Raw genomic sequence first — 17,253 nt, forward strand, 5'->3', positions numbered from 1 at the left:
GACCCAGCACTGGCATCAAGTTTGAATCATTATCAACCTGGTGAACATGACTGGTGACCCATTTGGAATCTACCACACGCTACTCGCCTACCACCAGAGACTCATGGAGTAACTGAGTCTAACAGGCAGCCAGCAGACAGAGGTGGATCTTAGGGTACCTTGGGCTGTTTGCTGACCTGCCCCAGGCTTGGTATTGGTGGAAGCAGGACTTGGTAGCAGCTTGGCTCCTACCACATGTACCCAGGCCCTTCACAGGTAGCTCCTGACATTGACCTGCACCAGATCCCTCCCAAGAAGCCCCAGAACCAATATACCAGGTGGCAAACCACATCAGAGAAGAACCCAATTAGCTTCACAAGGAGCACATGCAAAGGGAGATCTTCAAATCTATGGGACTCAGCAAAAGCAGTCCTAAGAGGAAAATTAATAGCATTATAGCCCTAACTCAAGAAACAAGAAAAATCTCAACTAAGCAATCTAACCTAAAGGAACTAGAAAAAGAAAAATGAGCAAAGCCCAAATTGAGTAGAAGGAAGGAAATAATAAAGATCAGAGGAAATAAATGAAATAAAGTAAAAAAAAAAATTACAAAATACCAATGAATCCAAGAGCTGGTTTTTTGAAAAGATAAACAAGATTGATAACCAGACTCATCCAGAAAAAAAGAGAGAAGATTCAAATAAATGAAATAAGAAAAAAACCCCTGACACCACAGAAATATAAAGGATTATATGAAAATATTATGAACAACTACCTATATGCCAACAAATTAAATATTGTGGAATAAATAAATTCATAGAAATATATAATCTTTCAAGACTGAATAAAAAAGCAACAAACTATGAACAGATTGATTACAACCAATGAAATTGAATCAGTAATTTTAAAAAAACTCAAAAAACATATGTCCTGGACCAAGTGACTTCACAGGTGATTTTACCAAACTTTCATAGAACTAACACCTATCCTCAAACTATTCCAAAAAATTGAAGAGGAGGGAAGACTTCCAAGCTCATTTTATGAGGTCAGCATTATTCTAATTCCAAAACCAGACAAAGCCACTACACAGAAAGAAAATTATAGGCCAACATCCCCATGAACACATGCAAAAATTCTTGACAAAATATTAGCGCACCATCATGAACCCGGCAATACATTAAAAAGATCATACACCATGATCAAGTGGGAATTATTTCTGGATGCAAGTTCACAGCAATATATGCAAATCAATTAATATGATACACCACATGTGCAAAATAAAGGATAAAAATGTTATGATCCTACCAGTAGATGTAGAAAAAGCATCTGATGAAATCCAGCACCTATTGATGATAAAAACTCTCACCAAAGTGGGAATAGAGGGATCATACCTCAACATAATAAAGGCCATATATGACAAACCCAGAGCTAACATCATATTCCAAAAGGAAAACCTGGAAGGGTTTCCCTTAAGAGAGGAATAAGATGGTATGTCCACTTTCACTACTTTTATTTAACACAGTATTGGAAGTCCTAGCCATAGCAATCAGACAAGAAGAATAAAAGACATCCAAATTGGAAAGGAAGAAGTAAAGCTGTCATTATTTACAGGTGACATGGTACTGTATATGGAGAACCCTAAAGATTCCACCAAAAAAACTATTAGAACTGATAAATTAATTCAAAATAGCAGGATACAAAGTTAATATTAAAAAATCAGTTGCAAAAAAAAAATCAGTTGCATTTTTATACACCAATAATGAATTGTCAGAAAGAAGTTAAGAAAACAATTCCATGTACAATTGCATAAATAAAAAACACCTACAAATAAATTTAGCCAAGAAAGTAGAGGGCCTTTTTGTAATAGACCTGTACTTGGAAAATTATAAGACACTAAAGAAAGAAACTAAAGAAGGTAGAAATAAATGGAAGCATATACTGTGCTTATAGATCAGAAGATTTAAAGTCATTAAAATGTCCATATGCTCCAAAGCAATCTATAGATTTCAATGCAATTCCTTCAAAATACCAATGGCATTTTTCACAGAACTAGTAAAAATAATCCAAAAATTTATATGGAACCACAAAAGACCCCGAATAGCAACAGCAATCTTGAGAAAGAACAAATTTGGAGGTTTAGTGCTACCTGATATCAAATTATACTACAAGTTTATAGTAATCAAAACAGCATGGTACTGGCAGAAAAACAGTCACACAGATCAGTGGAACAGAATAGAGAGCCCAGAAATAAACCCACAACTATATGGGCAGTTAATATATGACAGAGGAGGCAAACATACAATGGGGTAAAGACAGTGTATCCAATAAATGGTGTTGGTAAGATTGGACAGGCACGTAAAGAAATGAAACTAGACCACATTCTTATGCCATATACAATTATAAATAAAAATGGATTAAAGACTTAATGGAAGGTCTGAAACCATAAAACTCCTAGGAGAAAACATAGACAGTAAAATGTTGGACATTTCTCTTTAGCCAGATTTTATATATAAACTAAAGGCCTGGTGCACAAAAATTTGTGCACTCGGGGGGGTGGGGTCCCTCAGCCCGGCCTGTGCCCTCTCGCAGTCTGGGACCCCTCGGGGGATGACCACCTGCTGGCTTAGGCCTGCTCCCCAGGGGATTGGGCCTAAGCTGGCCATCAGACATCCCTCTGGCAGCCCGGCAGCCCTTGGGGGATGTCCACTTGCCAGCGGGGAGCAGATCTAAGCTGCAGTCGGACATTCTTAGCGCTGCTGAGGAGGCAGAAGAGGCTCCCACCACCACTGCTATACTGGCAGCCATCAGCCTGGCTTGTGGCTGAGCAGAGCTCCCCCATGTGGGAGCACACTGACCACCAGAGGGCAGCTCCTGCATTGAGCGTCTGCCCCCTGGTGGTCAGTGTGTGTCATAGTGACCAGTCATTCCCAGTCTTTCTGCTGTTAGGGTCAGTTTGCATATTACCCTTTTACTATATAGGATAGAGGCCTGGTGCACGGGTGGGGGCCAGCTGGTTTGCCCTGAAGGGTGTCCCGGATCAGGATGGGGGTCCCACTTGGGTGCCTGGCCAGCCTGGGTGAGGGGCTGATGGCTGTTTGCAGCTGGTCATACCACCTTCAGGGTGAGGGTCCCCACTGGGGTGCCTGGCCAGCCTGGGTGAGGGGCTGATGGCTGTTTGCAGCTGGTCATACCACCTTCAGGGTGGGGGTCCCCACTGGGGTGCCTGGCCAGTCCGGGTGAGGGACTGAGGGCCATTTTCAGGCTGGCCGGCGACTGAAGCTCCTAGCCTCTCCTTTTTTTCTTTTTTTTTTTTTTTTAATTCTGGGATTTATTTACCTTCTATAATTGAAACTTTGTTGCCGTCACTGGAGCTGAGAGCCAGGCTCCTGCTTGCTGCAGCTCTGAGGCCATGGCCTGCTGAAAGCAGGTATCTGGGGTTTGTTTAGCTTCTATAGTTAAAACTTTGTTGCTTTTGGAGCTCAGAGCTGGGCCGCGGCAGGCGGAGAACCTTGGCTTCCTCCATCACTGGAGCAAGCAAGCCTCCTGCTCGCTTCAGCTGTGTGGCTGCCGGCCACCATCTTGTTTGGGTTAATTTGCATATCTTGCTGATTAGCCAATGGGAGGTGTAGTAAAGGTACGGTTAATTACCATGTTTATCTATTATTAGATAGGATTTCCTTGGGCAAGGGAAACAAAAGAAAAAATAAACAAATGGGACTATATCAAAGTAAAAAGTTTTTGCACAAGAAAGCAAACCATCAACAATACAAAAAGACAACCCACTGAATGTGATAACATATTTGCCAATGATACATATGATAAGGTATTAATATTCCAAATTTATAAAAACTCATAGAACTCAACACCAAAGAAACCAACAGTCCAGTTAAAAATAGGCAGAGGACCTGAATAGATATTTCTCCAAAGAGGACATACAGATGCACAATAGACATATGAAAGGATGCCCAGCTGGTGTGGCTCAGTGGTTGAGCATTGACCCATGAACCAAAGAGGTCACCAGTTCATATCCCGGTCAGGGCAGATGCCTGGGTTGTAGGCTCCATCACAAGTCGGGGTGTGTAGGAGGCAGCCAATCAATGATGTTTCTCATCGATATTTCTATCTCTCTATTCCTCTCCCTTCCTCTCTCTCTCTAAAAATCAATTAAAAAGAAAAATGCTCAATGTAACTAATTATCAGAGAAATGCAAATTAAAACCACAGTGAGATATCACCTCAACTGTCAGAATGGCTGTCATCAATAAATCAGCAAATAACAGCTGTTCGAGAGGATGTGGAGAAAAGGGAATCCTTATGCACTGTTGGTAGGAATGCAGATTGGTGCAGCCACTATGGAAAATTTTATGGAGGTTCCTGAAAAAATTAAAAAATGGAACTGCTCTCGCCAGCGCTTTCACTCTGGGAATATATCTGAAGAAACCCAAAGCACTCATTCAAAAGACTGCCTGCATCCCTGTGTTCATTCCAGTGTTGTTTACAATCGTCAAGATATGGAGGCAAACCAAGTGCCCATCAGTAGAAGACTGGTTAAGTAAGAATTTGTATGTATATACAATGGAATATGACTCAGCTATAAAAAGAATGAAATCCTACCATTTGCGACAGCATGGGTGGACCTAGAAGGCATTATGCTGTGAAATAAGTCAGTCAGAAAAATAAAAATACCATCAGATTTAATTTATTTGTGAAATCTAAAGAACAAAACAAAGGAACAAATAAAATTATAACAGACTCAGAGATACAGAGAACAGACTGATGGTTGCCAGATAGGAGGGGGCTTGGGGATCTGGGTGAAAAAGGTGAAGGGATTAAGAAGTAAAAATTGGTATTATTGCTGGTTTGGCTCAGTGGCTAGAGCCGTGATGGCGAACCTATGACCCGCGTGTCAGAGGTGACACGCAAACTCATTTTTTTGGTTGATTTTTCTTTGTTAAATGGCATTTAAATATATAAAATAAATATCAAAAATATAAATCTTTGTTTTACTATGGTTGCAAATATCAAAAAATTTCTATATGTGACATGGCACCAGAGTTAAGTTAGGGTTTTTCAAAATGCTGACACGCCGAGCTCAAAAGGTTTGCCATCACTGGGCTAGAGTGTCGGCCTGAGGACTGAAGGGTCCCGGGTTCGATTCTGGTCAAGGTCACATGCCTGGGTTGTGGGCTCAATCCCCAGTGGGGAGCATGTAGGAGGCAGCCAATCAATGATTCTCTCTCATCATTGATGTTTCTATCTCTCTCCCTCTCCCTTCCTCTCTGAAGTCAATAAAAATATATTAAAACAACAGCAACAACAAAAATGCAAATTGGTATTACAGAGTAGTCACAGGGATGTAAAAGTACAGCATAAAGAATATAGGCAGCCCTAACTGGTTTGGCTCAGTGGATAGAGCATTGGCCGGCAGACTGAAAAGGTCCCAGGTTCGATTCCGGTCTAGGGCATGTACCTTGGTTGCGGGCGCATCCCCAGTGGGGGGTGTGCAGGAGGCAGCTGATCGATGTTGCTCTCTCATCTATGTTTCTAGCTCTCTATCCCTCTCCCTTCCTCTCTGTAAAAAATCAATAAAATATATTTTAAAAAAGAATATAGGCAATAATATTGTAATACTTATGTGTGGTGCACGCTGGGTACTGAAATATCGGGGGGCTCACTTTGTAAAATATGTGATTGTCTAACCATGATGTTGTAAACCTGAAACTAATACAAAATAATGTTGAATGTAAACTATAATTGAAATTTTTAAAATAATTTAAAAAAGAATACAAATGCTTTTTGGAGGGTTCAACAAGAAGCCAGTTAGAGTTGAGTAAGTCATTGGTCAAAGAGCCTGAAGGCCTCAAGGCCGCAGAGGAGTGCAGTCTCTACAGTTCCACTTGGAGACCCCGGTCAGGAAGAAGGAACGTGTGTGACTTGGAAGACCCTGGGGTGCAGCTGACTGAGCAGGGCCAGAGCACGCGTACTCGGGATGGGTGGGGCATAGGGGAAGGGGGTGATCTTGGGTTCAAAATGGGCAGGGAGGCCTGTGAGTGCAGCAGGGATGGGAAGGAACGGACCGTGGAGAGGAACCACGCTGGGAGGGAGCCTGGTAGCGGGACAGCTGGAGGAGCAGCAGTGAAGTCAGAGAGGGCCCTTTAGATGCAGAATCCTGGCAGCAGGACAGTTGAGTAGCTGGGCACACCCCAGATGTGATGGAACTTGTCGGGGACTGAGGCTGCCATTCTTCAGATTCTTTGGGTCTCTTGTTTTTCCCTAAAATTAGTTTTAACATCTGCTTTAACACCAATAGTCACGTCTTTCTTATTTATGGCTGATTAAACAAATGCAACCATATGCAGAGCCTCACTCAGTGTCCTCACACAGCCTGGGAAGGAGGTGCATTGTGGGTGGCAGGTGTGTGGCCCTAGAAGCAGAAGGTGGTCCGTGTTGGAGTGGGAGGACAGTGGGGAGGTTTGTCCCCAGAGCCAGACTTGTCTCATGGCTACATGACCTCTTAAGTTTCTGTTAGGCATATGAATTTATCTGGCACTAAGATAGTGCTTTTTTAAAAAAAGATTTTTTAAAAATTTGATTTCAGAGAGAGAGAGGGAGAAAGAGAAACATTGATCAGTTGCCTCTTGTACACTCCCCAACCAGGTATCAAACCTGAAACCTGGACGTGTGCCCTAACTGGGAATTGAACCCAGGACCCAACTACCACCCAGGGCTAAGATAGTGCTTTTTAAAAAGAAAATATATTACCACCAAACCATCAATTCAAGAAATGCTAAAGGGTCTGCTGTAAAAAGAAAAAATAGGAAACGAAGAAGGAACACAGGGGTAAAGAATAAAAATGGTGACAAACAAGTACCTATCAATAATAACTTTAAATGTAAATGGATTAAATGCCCCAATCAAAAGACATAGGGTAGCTGAGTGGATAAGAAAACATGACCCATATATCTGCTGTCTACAGGAAACCCACCTCAGAAAAAAGGACTCACTCAGACTGATGGTGAAGGGATGGAAAAAGGTTTTTCAGGCAAACGGAAATGAAAAAAATGCTGGGGTAGCAATACTTATATCTGACAAATTAGATCTCAAAGTGAAGGACATTAAAAAAAAAAAAAGGAAATATATCAGTGAATTGTAACTTGTAAGCTGACAAACTTCTTGTTCCTCGCCACATGTTTACAAAAGAGCCTTGCCTTTATGTTTTCCTAGGGAGGGTGCGCCGGACCGTGCCTCAGAGCTCCTTCTGCACTAACCACAGCTTCCGGGGCAGTGGTCTCCGTCTGTAACTACTCCCTCTGGGTATGTCTTACAGGGGCAGTTTATGATTTAGAGCTAAACTGGAAAGTCATCCAAATAAATGGTTTGGTTAACACAGAACTCAAGTTCCTCTCAGTAAGAATGAGTGTGTATAGTTAGGCTTTATAGACATTTACAAAGAGCAATAAATTTCTATACTAGATGCTTATGTCAAATTTAGTATTTTATTTAGTACTAGTGGCCCAGTGCACAGATTCGTGCACATTAAAAGGAAATTAATTAGAAGAAATATTTTAATATTGCTATTCGCCCTTTCTCTATAATAGAAGTGTCAACCAAATTCACAATTGACAATGACAGATGGAAACACACACGTGCGATTTGTGCCAGCAAGAGTTTATATGTATCGTGCATGCGCGAGTCAACTTAGCCTTTTATAGATATAGCATAAACTTGCTTAATTAGACCTGCTTTCTGATGTATCTAAACTTTTTCCAGCCCAGTGAAGCACCCCAACTTCTCTTTCAGGCAATTGTCAGCAACACAGCAGTAAATATCAACATGAAGCAGATTATTATTGTAGATCACGTAGGGAGAACAAAGGGTAAAATATTTAACTGCAGCAGTGTTTGATTATTCTGCTCAGTGAGAAAACCTGAAGTAATTTTCAAGGTCCACCATTTCTTACTTCTCTTTAGTTGGGTCAAGTTTCTAAGCTTTCTAAATCTCCGTTTTCTGGCTAATGAAAATAAAATAGGATTCCACCAAGTCTCCTATCTACCTACTCCAGGACTTCTGTGAGGAACAAATGAGATGAGGCATGGGAAAATGCTTCACAGACATTTGGTTAAAGTGTAAAATGTTTGCATGTGGCTATAAAGCAAGTTGTGTTCCTGGGCTGAAAAAATTCAAAGGAGGCTAGTCCCTAGGTAGAGGAAGCTGGGTGTTGCTATGTGATGTCATTACCTGGTGCCCACAGCGACTGTTTCTGGGCTGGGCTGGGCTGTGGGCCGCATTTTGCACCATGGGGTCTCTGCAGCATTGGCTGTGATTTGGTGGGCTGTCGCTCTGGGGTAGTGGCAGGGCCTGTGTCTCACTTGGGGGAAGCCAAGTGTTGTTTTGTCCATGCCAGGTCCGTGGTGCCATTTCTTTGTAAATGGCCAGTGTGCGTCATGGCAGCTCCTGTGTTGAGTGTCTGCCCCCTGGTGGTCAGTGCGCATCATAGCGACTGGTCAGATGGATGGAGGGACACTTAGCATATTAACTTTTTATATCCTATCCAATAAAAGAGAAACATGGTAATTAGCCGTACATCTGCTACCCTTCCCATTGGCTAATCAGGGAGATATGCAAATTAACTGCCAGCCAAGATGGCGGCCGGCAGCCAGGCAGCTTGAAGCGAACAGGGAGGCTTGCTTGCTCCAGTGACTGCGGACTCCAACGTTCCCCGCCTCACTTGCCGGCCTCTCAGCTGCAACTCTAAGCAACTATGTTGCAAATATAGAAGCTAAACAAAACTACAGAAACCTGTGTTAGTCAGCCAGGCTTCAGCCAGCAGGACCGCAACATTGTTTCAAATACAGAAGGTAAACAAAGGTCAGAAACCTGCTTTCAGCAGCCAAGCCTCAGAGCTAAAGCTGGCCCAGAATAAAAAAAAGAAAAAAGAAAAAAAGAAGCGGTTGGGAGCTTTAGTCACCCGCCAGCCTGAAAATGGCCCTCAGCCCCTCAGCCAGACTGGCCAGGCACCCCAGTGGGGACCCCCACCTTGATCCAGGACACCCTTCAGGGAAAACCAGACGGCCCCCACCCATGCACCATGCCTCTATTCTATATAGTAAAAGGGTAATATGCCTCCCGGCACCGGGATCAGCGGAGCCGCGAGGCCTCCCAGCACCGGGATCAGCGTGACAGGGGGCAGTGCCCAAACCCCCTGATCGCCCTGCCGCTCTGTGTGTGACAGGGGGTGGGGCCACAACCTCTCTATCTGCCCTGCTCTGTTCGTTACAGGGGAAGGCGCCCTAACCCCCTGATCGGCCCTGCTCTGTGTTTGACAGGGTGCAGTGCCCCAACCCCCTGATCGGCCCTGCTCTGTGGGTGATAGAAGGTGGCACCCCAAACCCCCCCCATGGGCCCTGCTCTGTGTGTGACGGGGTAGAGCCATAACCTCCCCATTGGCCCTGCCCTGAGTGTGACAGTGGCAGCGCCCCAACCCCCTTATCGGCCCTGCTCTGTGGGTGATAGAGAGCGGCGCCCCAACCCCCTGATCCACCCTGCTCTGTGTGCGACAGGGGGCGGTGCCCCAACTCCCCTATCAGCCCTACTCTGTGAGTGACAGGGGGAGCTCCTCAACCCCCTGATCAGCCCTGCTCTGTGCGTGACAGGGGGGAGCTCCTCAACCCCCTGATCGGCCCTGCTCTGTGTGTGACAGGGTACGGAGCCCCAACCCCCCAATCGGCTGTACCCTGAGCGTGACTAGGGGTGGCATTGCAACCTCCCAATCTGCCCTGCTCTGTGCATGACAGGGGGCGTCTCCCCAACTCCCCAATAGGCCCTGCTCTGAGCCCGACCAGGGGCTGCACCTAGGGATTGGGCCTGCCCTCTGCCACCCGGGAGCGGGCCTAAGCCAGCAGGTCATTATCTCCTGAGGGGTCCCAGACTGCGAGAGGACACAGGATGGGCTGAGGGACCCCCTCTCCCCCCCCGAGTGCACAAATTTTTGTGCACCGGGCCTCTAGTATATAGATATTGGCATATCCATTTTGATAGCTCATCAGATAATTTCTATTTATACTCATTTTCTGGTAATAAATACAGGATCTGTGGCTGACTCTATGAAACTTAGCAACCCAGGCAGTTTTCACCCTTTCTTGGCCCTGGGGGTGTGCCCTTTCACCCTGCCTCATAGCAGACTCTCTTGGGCACCTCTCTGCGGTACTGTAGGATCCCGAGGACTCTTACTCTGACAGGCTTTGCAAAAATTAGTCAAACATCTGTTTGAAACCCATTTAGAGTCATTTTCATCTTTTGGCTTTGTCCTAGTTATTTTTAGGTTTGATAAATTTATTTTCCAAGAGCAAAAGAGGACATACTTAGGTTTGATGTTTGGCTAAGGTTTAGAAAATTCTGTTTTGTGGAGAGCTGGCGGGTTCCCCCTGCGGCACTTGTGAGCTTAGCCTGCACGGAGGGTTCCTTCAGCGTTGGTCTGGGCTCAGGACCCAGCTCCTGGAGTCAGACCCCCTTACACTGCCCAGCCCCATGAAAATGAACACCTACACGGGCCCTGTAGCCCATCACTGCAATCTGTTCTTAGAGAACCCACAAGTAGAGATTTCGTAGTCTCTGCAAAGGAAGTCTCTTCCCGGGTCTAATTATTTCTGCAATTAAAAAAGACTTTCTTGAGTTGAACTTACTTTCTGTAATGTAAGCCAACAAGTCACAAAAAGAGTCTGATGCTCTCAGGATACATAATCGTTATGTTTAAACAGTATATTTCAAATTAGAAAATGGTTTCATGTTCATTATAACTAATGTAAAAAATCTTAAAAGCATAAAGAAAATTTAATTTCCCATCATCCCACCACCCAGAAATAACTGTCCTTTTATTTGATAATTTATATTTTATTTTTTGAAATTTTTATTTTATTGTAACAGGAGATCTGTCCTCTTAATGGGTGTTTAGCGTGCAGTACATTATTGTTGACGATAGCTACAGTATTGAACAGCAGATCTAGAGGTTAATCATCTCGCTGGACTGAAACTTGACGCCCATTGATTAGTAGCGCTTCATTTCCCCTCCACCAGCCCCTGGCAACCATCATTCCACTCTTTGAATCTATGAGTTTGACTTTTTAGCTACCTCACAAGTGAAATCATGCAGAGTTTGTCTTTCTGTGACTGCCCCCACTTAGCATCATGCTCTCAGGGTTTATCCATGTTGCCAGCACTGGTTTGGCTCAGTGGATAGAGCGTTGCCCTGCGGACTGACGGGTTTATCCATGTTGTCACATATTGTCAAATTTCCTCCTTTTTATAAAGACTGAGTAGTAGTATGCGATTGTATGGATGCACACATTATCTTTATCTGTTTATCAGTTGATGGACATCTGTGGTGTGGGTTTCTCCCACTTTTTGGCTATTGTGAATAGTGCTGCAATGAACATAGCAGTGCTGATATCTCTTAGAGATCCTGATTTCAGTTCTTTTGGACAAATACCCATAAGTGGCATTGCTGGATCAAATAATAATTCTATTTTTAACTTTTTGAGGAACCTCTATACTGTTTTCCATACTGTACCGTTTTTCATTCTCACCAATAATATGCAAGGGTTCCAATTTCTGCACATCCTCACCAACACTTGCCTTTTCTTTTTAATCCTTACCCAAGGATATTTTTTCCATTATTAATATTATTTTTTTAGAGAGAGTAGGGGGAAGGAAGAATGGGAGAGGGGGAGGGAGAGAGAAAGAGACACATACACATAAATTGTTGCCTCCTGCACTCTGGTCAGGGATCGAGCCTGCAACTGAGGTACATGCCCTTGACCAAATCGAACCCACAACCCTTCAGTCATCGGGCTGACGCTCTAACCACTGAGATAAACCGGCTATGGCACATAGTCTATCTTTTTTTTCTAGGTATATGAAATCTTTTACTTTTAATTTTTTTTAAATTAATCTTTATTATTGAGATTATTACAGATGTCCCTCTTTTTTCCTCCTATAGCTCCCCTCCACCTGGTTCCCACCCCACACCAGGCCCTTGCCACCCTATTGTCTGTGTCCATAGGTAATGCATACATGCATATAAGATCTTTGTCTAATTTCTTCCTGCACCCCCCCCCCCCACACACACACACTCCCTTCCCTCTGAGAATGATCAGTCTGTTCCATTTCCATGCCCCTGATTCTATTCCATTCACCAGTTTATTCTGTTCATCAGATTTTTTATTCAGTTGATTTTTAGATTCACTTATTGATAGATAATGTATTTGTTGTTACTTTGTTGTTCATATTTTTTATCTTTACCTTTTTCTTCTTCTTCCTCTTCTTAAAGAATACCCTTCAGCATTTCATATAATACTGGTTTGGTGATGATGAACTCCTTTAGCTTTTTCTTATCTATGAAGCTCTTTATCTGACCTTCAATTTTAAATGATAGCTTTGCTGGGTAGAATATTCTTGGTTGTAGGTTCTTGCTATTCATCACTTTGAATATTTCTTGCCACTCCCTTCTGGCCTACATAGTTTCTGTTGAGAAATCAGCTGATAGTTGTATGGGAATTCCCTTATAGGTAACTAATTATTTTTCTCTTGCTGCTTTTAAGATTCTCTCTTTGTCTTTTGCTCTTGGCATTTTAATTATGGTGTGTCTTGGTGTGGTCCTCTTTGGATTCCTCTTGTTTTCTGTACTTCCTGGACTTGTAAGTCTATTTCTTTCAGCAGGTAGGGGAAGTTTTCTGTCATTGTTTTCTTCAAATAGGTTTTTAGTATCTTGCTCTCTCTCTTCTTCTGGCACCCCCATAATTTGGATGTTGGTATGCTTGAAGTTGTCCCAGAGGCTCCTTACACTATCTTCATATTTTTTAATTCTTTTTCTTTTTTGCTCTTCTGGTTGGGTGTTTTTTGCTTCCTTGTATTTCAAATCATTGATTTGATTCTGGGGATCCTCTAATCTACTATTGAATCCCTGTATATTATTCTTTATTTCAGTCAGTGTATGCTTAATTTCTGACTGGTTCTTTTCCATTTTTTGGGCATTCTCACTAAGATCCTTGAAAGTCTCACTAAGTTCCTTGGAGGTTTCCAGAAGATTCTTGAGTAACCTTATAACTGGTTTTGACCTCTATATCCAGTAGTTTGCTTTCTTCCATTTGTGACATGTTTCTTTGTCTCCACATTTTGGTTGTTTCCCTGTGTTAGTTTCTATGTATTGGGTAGCTGCTAAGTCTCCTTGAGTTGATAGAGTGGCCTTGTGTAGGAGGTGTCCTATAGTGCCCAGTGGCTCAGCCTCCCCAGTCAACTGAGATGGACGCTCTTGGTACACCCCTTTGTGGGCAGTGTGCACAGTTTTGTTGTAGTTGAGCCTTGAATGCTGTTGGTGTCACTGGGAGGAATTGGCTGTGGGGACCAGCTGCAACTACAGTGGGAGAGCTGCTGTGCAGGAGACACCCTTATGGAGCAGGACTTGCTTCAGTGGGACTTTGGTGCTCACTGAGTCTGCCCCATGAGTGTGTCCCTTATGCATGTGAAGAGTTGTAATCTGGTATGGTCTCACACTGACCACTGGTACACTGGCTCTTGGGTCTCCAGGGAGTTGCAAAGTCAGCCACTGCTTGGGGCCATCCAGCAGGAGCTACAGAGAGATCTGCAGATTCTTCCTCTTTGTATCAGGTTTGGAAGTGCCCAGACAAGGCCCAGCTGTGAAGCAAGGTAGGCTGGTGCTGGTGCCGGTTTTGGGGCCTTTTATTGACAGGTTTGTGGTTCCCTGACACAGCTGCAGCTTCTTTAACAGAGTTTTAGCCTGAGGAAGGCCAGACCATTGACATGCAAAAGCCACTACACACAGCTTGGGTGGGGTTGTAAATTAGGTGGGGCGAGGCCTCAGGGAATCACCAGGGCAGAGCAAACAGAAATGTCTGCCAGTCAGCCCTGCATCGGGGAGGTCCCAGCATGGGAAGAATGACCACTGTGAGCACCTCCATCTGGAAGAAAGCCGCCCCTGCATTCCTGCCCCAATGCCAGACAGTCCAGTTTCTCCCCATATGTGTCTGGGTCCCACACAGCCTTGCCCAGCACTGCAGGTTAGAGGAAGTGGGAGTTTGTAAATTCAGTTCGTGGTGCCAGCCTTTTAAGAGGAGCAGCTGGGTCTCCAGCAGCCTGTGTGTCACTCAGCCCCAATCCGAATTGTTTTTACAGTCCGTAGTTCTTACCGCCCGTAGGGACTTCTTTCCCTAGCTTTGGGACCCAGGTTGGGGGTCTGGTGTGGGGCTGGGACTCCTTGCTCCTCTGGGCTGCCTCCGCAGAGGTGATCTCTGTCCTGATTAAAAAAGTGGCTCACCTGGGTGCCAGAGCAGCCCATTGTGCGCCTCCGCACCTCCTACCAGTCTCAGTGTGCTTTCTTCTTTACTTCTCTAGTTGTAGGACTTCCACTCAGCCAGCTTTCCCGCAATTCTGGATGATGGTTGTTCTGTATTTTATTTGTAATTTTGATGTGGTTGTGGGAGGCAGCAAATACAGGCGTTTACCTATGCCGCCATCTTGGTTCTCCATAGTCTATCTTTTAATCAGTTATTATTTTACTATTGAGTTATAGGAGTTCATCATATATTTTGGAGATTAACCCCTGTATCAGATAAATGGTTTACAAATATTTTCTCCCATTATGTATGTTGCCTTTTCACTTTGTTGTTTCTTTTTTTGTGCAGAAACCTTTTTTAGTTTGATATACTCCTGCTTGTTTTTGTTTTTGTTGCCTGTGGTTTTGGTGTCATATCCCTGAAATCATTACCAAGACCAGTGTCATGATTTCTGCCTATGTTTTTGCTCTAGTAGTTTTACAATTTCAGGTCTTATGTTAAGACTTTAATCCATTTTGAGTTGATTTTGTGTGTGGTTTAAGATAAGGGTCCAATTTCATTCTTTGGCTTGCGGATATCCAGTTTTCCCAATCCCATTAGTTGAAGAAACTATCCTTACCCCATTACAGATTCAATGCACATCCTATCAAAATCCAAATGGCATTTTTTACAGAAGTAGAAAAAAATTCTAAAATTGATATGGTACCACAAAAAAATCACTCATAGCTAAATCAATCTTGAGAAAAAAAGAACAAAGCTAGAGGCACTGTACTTCTTGATTTAAGCATATGTTATAAAGCTACAGTAATTAAAATAGTATGGTACAGTCATACAATCAGATGTATAAACCAATAAAGACCCTAGAAATAAATCCACACATATAGTGTAGCCAACTGATCTTCAACAAGGGTGCCAAGAATAATCACTTTTAATATATTGATTTTTCTCTAAGTCTTTTCTCTTTGCCTAAGGTAAATATAGCCTTCTACTGTATACACTATTTACAGTCTATTTTCTACAAAATATGTTGCCATCACTAGTCCATATCATCAGATATTTTACAATATCACTTTGAAATTGATATGTAATTCACATATCATAAAATTCACATTTTTAAAGCATACACTTCAGTTATATTTCTTGTATATTCACAAAGTTGTTCAATGGTCACCACTGTCAAATTGCAGAACATTTTTGTCACCCTAAAAAGAAATCCTAAAGCTATTAGCAGCCACTTCCTATTGGTGTCCCTCCCTTTATCCCATGGCAACCACTAATCTATTTCTATATTTATGGATTTGCCTATTCTAGAAATTTAATATGAATGTAACCATACAATATGTGGCTTTTTATGTCTGTCTTCTTTACTCAATATGTTTTCAAGGTTCATCTATGTGGTTGCATGTGTCAGTAACTCTTTTTACTTCATTTCTTTTTAGTGTTGAATAAAATTCCATTGTATGGATGTACTCGTTATGTTTATCTGTTTATCAGTTGATGGACATTTGTCCCCCCCCCGCGCCCCCCCCCCGCCCAACACACATTTTTTGGCTATTGTGAATGGTGCTGCTATGAACATTCATGTGCAGGTTTTTGTTTGAACTCCCATTTTCAGTTCTTTGGGGTATATACCAAGGAGTGGAATTGCTGGATCATAATAGTAACTCTGTGTTTACCTGTTTGAGCAATTGCCAAGCTGTTTTTCACAGTAGCCACACCACTTTACATTCTCATAATTTATAAGGGTTCCAGTTTCATCACATCCTTGTCAGCACTTGTTATCTTTGTCTTTTGTCTATAGCCACTCTTGTAGGTGTAAAGTGGTATCTCCTTGTTGCTTTGATTTGCATATTCTCAATGTTTAATGATGTGTGTATTGGCCATTTATATAGTTTATATTCTCTTTGAAGAAATGTCTCTTTGGATCCTTTGCCCATTTTTTTAGTTGGATTGTTAGTCCTTTTATTATTGAGTTTAAGAGTTCTTTACATATTCTGGATAATAGATCCTTTTCAGAGATATGATTTACAAATATTTTCTTCCATTTTGTGGGCTATCTTTTTACTTTCTTGACAGTGTCCTTTGATGCACAAAAGTGTTTAATTTTTATAAAGTACAGTGGGGGGGGCAGTTGGGGGCAACCAGGCTGGCGGGGGGGGGGGGGCAGTTGGGGGTGAACAGGCCAGCAGGGGAAGGCAGTTGGGGGGACCAGGGCAGTAGGGGAGGGCAGTTAGGGGCAACCAGGCCAACAGGGGAGGGCAGTTGGATGCGACCAGGCCGGTAGGGGAGGGCAGTTAGGGGCAACCAGACCAGCAGGGGAGAGCAGTTGGTTGTGACCAGGCCTGTAGGGGAGGGCAGTTAGGGGCGACCAGGCCTACAGGGGAGGGCAGCTAGGGGCAACCAGGCCTGCGGGGGAGGGCAGTTGGGAGTGACCAGGCCGGCAGGGGAGGGCAGTTGGGGGTGAGATCAGGATAGCAGGGGAGGGCAGTTGGGGCAATCAGACTGTTAGGGGAGGACAGTTGGGGGCGATTGGGCCGGCATGGGAGCAGTTAGGTGTCAATCAGGCCAGCAGGGGAGCAGTTAGGGGCAATCAGGCAGTCAGGCAGGCGAGCAGTTAGGAGCCAGCAGTCCCTGTGGGATTGGGCCTAAACCGGCAGTCGGACATCCCCCAAGAGGTCCCAGACTGGAGAGCGTGCAGGCCGGGCTGACGGACACCCCACCCCTCCTCCCTCCTGCACGAATTTCATGCACCAGGCCTCTAATACATATATATGGCTAATATGCAAAGTGTCCCCTCAGGAGTTCGACCACTCGCTATGATGTGCGCTGACCACCAGGGGATGGCATGGAATGAATGAAGGCCCTGATCGGTCCTGATCACTGGCCAGGCTTAGGGACCCTACCATGCACAAATTTTGTGCACCGGG

General features: G+C 43.7%; 1 protein-coding gene across 6 annotated transcripts in view; it reads left to right on the forward strand.

Moving 5' to 3' along the window:
• Window positions 1–17,253, forward strand: part of SPECC1 (sperm antigen with calponin homology and coiled-coil domains 1) — a 227,888-nt gene that overhangs the window by 20,076 nt on the left and 190,559 nt on the right. Inside the window, exon 1 of one of the 6 annotated variants that reach the window (XM_070395185.1) lies at window positions 6,010–7,292. The exons of the other annotated variants lie outside the window; for them this stretch is intronic. The gene's annotated coding sequence lies outside the window, so the exon portion shown is untranslated. Of the gene's footprint in view, window positions 1–6,009; window positions 7,293–17,253 lie in introns of those variants that run through there. 6 annotated transcript variants of the gene reach the window in all.

This window comes from Myotis yumanensis, unplaced genomic scaffold (genome assembly GCF_028538775.1).
Source record: "Myotis yumanensis isolate MYYU_CA2020_CCGP unplaced genomic scaffold, mMyoYum1.0.hap1 SCAF_16, whole genome shotgun sequence".
Classification (NCBI taxonomy): Eukaryota; Metazoa; Chordata; class Mammalia; order Chiroptera; family Vespertilionidae; genus Myotis; species Myotis yumanensis.